This window comes from Dermacentor variabilis, chromosome 2 (assembly GCF_050947875.1).
Source record: "Dermacentor variabilis isolate Ectoservices chromosome 2, ASM5094787v1, whole genome shotgun sequence".
Lineage (NCBI taxonomy): Eukaryota > Metazoa > Arthropoda > Arachnida > Ixodida > Ixodidae > Dermacentor > Dermacentor variabilis.
In genome coordinates, this window is record NC_134569.1 from 266,633,883 (window position 1) to 266,637,671 (window position 3,789).

At 43.4% G+C, this 3,789-nt stretch overlaps 1 long non-coding RNA gene across 1 annotated transcript; it reads left to right on the plus strand.

The window, feature by feature from the left end:
• The first annotated feature begins 202 nt into the window (after nt 1-202).
• On the plus strand, nt 203-3,458 carry LOC142571264 (uncharacterized). The gene is made up of 2 exons (XR_012825826.1): nt 203-254; nt 3,292-3,458. It is a non-coding gene; the product is annotated as an uncharacterized LOC142571264 (long non-coding RNA).
• The last annotated feature ends 331 nt before the right edge of the window (nt 3,459-3,789 follow it).

The following is a 3,789-nucleotide window of genomic DNA, read 5'->3' on the forward strand; positions in this document are numbered from 1 at the left end:
CGGTCGGCGCCAGCATCGCGCCTTCTCAAAAATCCCTAAACGATGCTGTCCCTAGGCACCTAGGATCAGGTCACGTGAGGGATTTTTGTACGACAAATAGACGCACGCGACGAAAGGTGCCCGAAATGTCAACGTTCACCCATGACGTCACGTCCGCTATAACCCATGATGTCACATCCGCTCATTTCCATGGCGTCTGTCTTACGGAGCCGGCTGCGCTGCGAAGCGGTTCGTATTCCGTGCCCACTTAGAGCGTGAGTAATTCATCTTTCCACGCTATATCCATGTAATAAAGGATTGGGGCTGTGAGCTGTTGATGCGTTACCATTAGGTACCTTGTGCGCATATTTTGCCTCATGGCCGCGTCAAATTGCAGCCGGCATGTGGAATGGGCCGTGGCATGTTATATGGAACTGCTCATGTGAGTGGTATTGCCTCCGTCAGGATCGTCAGTGCGTGCACAGAACCATTCAGTAGTCTGATTCAGGGGAGGGTGCGCGTAAGAACGAGGACGTAAGAAAACACTGGCATGACGAGCTGTTCCGTCAGATCGCGTTACATCGCGCTTTTTTTCTAAGACCATCTCGCTCGAGCGAGAGGATCTTAGAACAGCGTTATTATTACTGCTTTTTTACAGCTTTGCTGCGGCTCATTTAATCATCACCTGCATTCTTTTAATAATACAAATGGCATCGCTCCGCGGAAGAGCATCTCTTGAAGTTTCCAAACAAGAGCCAATGCCGCCGTGCCTGCTGCATACACGCTTACCTTTCCTAACGCAGCTAAGACGCGGCACTAGCTCTGCTACTGCGTGATACAGGGTCACTGTGATAATAAAATTAAAAAGAACAAACGAAATTAATGCAGAAAATGTCAAACGTTGCCAAGCGTGATAAACGGACCTGCCTCGCTAGATGAGTTGAAGAAATCGGCGTCCTGAAGTCAGCTTCGCCGCAGTATACTAGTGTTACGCGGTGTAGCATGTCAGAACTGAAGAGTGACCGCTTTTACCGACATATGTCTTCCTTAATAATGTACTTGTGGACCTGCCGTCTCCTATTACATTACGCGCGCCGAGGCGCCTAAGTGTACTGGCCGGCCTTCAGCGCTATTTCGGACGTGGCTGTGATGCTTTGAACCATTGGTTTGTCGACCTCGTAAGCCAGTTAATGCTTACACGCCCATTTTTTTTAACTGTTGATTTCTTCCATAATAGCTACGTAATTTCGTAGTTTCCTGTTCAACTGCTTTGGTCATGTGCGAGTCAAGGTGTTCTCTTTAACCGAGCGCAGTTTTCGAAATCGAAACGACGCTTTTGCATCAGCATATAGTGCCGTCGCCCTTTTACAACACAGTCAATCAATGTCATTTTGTATGTCACTGGGAAACCGCCGAACGCAGGAAACTCACTCGCATGTGGGGAACTGCATAACTAGCCACTGGATTAGCGTTCCTCTTGGGAAGCTGCTTTGCATCAAAGGCCAGGTACCCTTGCTATGATTCACCGCAAAACATGTATGTCTAACTGCTTAACATATTTGTATTGCGGTGAAGCTAACCTTACGGAACCGAATTTCGCAACGCTTTTTAGACTCCTGCATCTCTACCAGCCACTACCAAACGCTTATCGGTACGTTTCTTGGCAAAGGTCCAGCTAAATCTCCCCTGTTGGAAGTGTGGGGGGGGGCTCACGTATATGAAAACTGCCAAGGAAAGCAGTTGCCCTGATGAAGGCACGCTCCCCTGTCGAAACATTTGCACCAGCCTGTTCGACCACCGTTATCACCGCAACATATTTGTGTGTTGCGGTGAAGCATGCCGATATTGGGAAAGATTTACGTGAATCTCGAATGTATGGTTTCTGTCAGCGACGAACCTAATGTTCTACTCTCAACAAAGCAGATTTTCTCAGCAGGATGCATGATGTCTTGAGAACTTTTGTTGGCTAAAGCCATACATGCCAGGTTAGCTCTTGTCACAATAATACGCTTTACCGCAATACACAAGAGGCCTCGCTGCAGTACACGCCCGCCGTAGTTAGCCAAAACCTTACGTGACCGTTCACTGCAAAACACCTCCTGTATTGCGGTGGATCGTAATAAAGCACATTTGTCAGTTTAGAATGTATAGACCCTTGCCCTTCGCTTTTGTAATATTATGACTCAGTTTAATGAGAACATGTATTCACTGCTAAAAACATCCACATTAAAGTAGAGATATGAACACTGATGGCAGCCTGTGTGATGTTTTATCCCTTTACTTTTTTGTATACCTGTCACGCTGCCATTATTAAATTTTCCTGTACTTTGTAAGGTGCTGACGTACATAACATTACATCACAAGGAGCCACTGTGTAATTACTGTTCAAGGACCAGTGGGATGGCTTTTCTCAAGAAAGGTTTGGGTTATGTTGTTGGGAAGGTTTTTTTTAGAGAGGTAGATTTCTGAGAAGAAATCAGATTTCATGAAATAGACCTCAATGGCACAGTAATCTTGGCTGCCTTTTGCTCAAACGTGCCCTAGACATAATTGAGTAATTTGCACTTTCAACTGGACAGCAGCCTTAGCTTGGGAGACCAGTGATATGGCATATTTTATCAAACTAGGTGACACATAGCATTACCAGTCCAAATAGAGACCTGTTTAAATGTTTGTCACCTTTAACACCTAGATTTTCGACCATGAATTCAGAAAAATCTGCAGCACATTTAGAACCTATATTTTAAATGCTGTATAAGTTGGCTTCTTGTTCACTGCAGCTGTGCTCGGCGTCTGTCCAAACGGGAGAGCACTTCTGCACAGCTTATTAGGGAACATTCTTATTTACATACCTTCTTTTTATTTATCTCGCCTACAATAACAATCAAATGTTTATAGCACATGAATGTGCTGTGCATGAATCTTAACTTACAATGCCATGTTCAACAGCACAGTGCATGTAGCTTGTGTTGGCTCATTCAAGCTAAGCATTGCTACAGCCTTTAACTATAGTATCATGGTATGAGAGCAGAGAAATGGATATGCAAAGACAGTTGGGCACATTGAAACAACATCTTTGTTGTGTGTGAAAAGGTGACAGATACACAATATGGGGAGAACGCATGCACTTTCATATTTTCTCACGCACAAAAAAAGCCGGAGGAATAAGGTTTTTTCACTGTGGCATAGAAACTATGTTTGCTCTCAAAGGTAATTCTGATTCATTGGATATGTTCCTGTGCTGTGTTTATTTTCTTGAGTGTGCTTTAATTTTTGCACGTTAATGTTTCAAACTCGTTTTTATTTTCACAGACTGAGCATCCCACGTCTTGGTTTGACTTCCTGGTACAGGATACTTGCACTTAGCATGGAGTGATGAAGCAGAGCAGTGTACTTTTATTAAATGTGCAGATTTTAGCAGTATAACAGCCGTTCATTAAAAAAACATGTGTGCTGAAAATAAAGTGTTCTTACCCACATTCCTCGTTGTCTATTTATTTATTTATTAATACTGTCAACCCTCATAGAGGGTCATAACAGAGAGGACAATACAATTACATAAATCAAATATGGACAATGTCAATGTACGTAAAGTTGCTTAACACTTGTCAATTCACACAGAATAAGATGTTCACTTGAATGCTGTTCAGCACACTTCTGACATTTGTCAAAATACGTACGATGAATATCAAGTCGCACATAACACTTGGCACTTCAAAACTAATTCGAAAACTCCCATAAATATGCTTCAGCAGCATCTTCAAAGTCGGTGACATCTTTTAGGCTAACAATAGCGTTTGGCAATTGGTT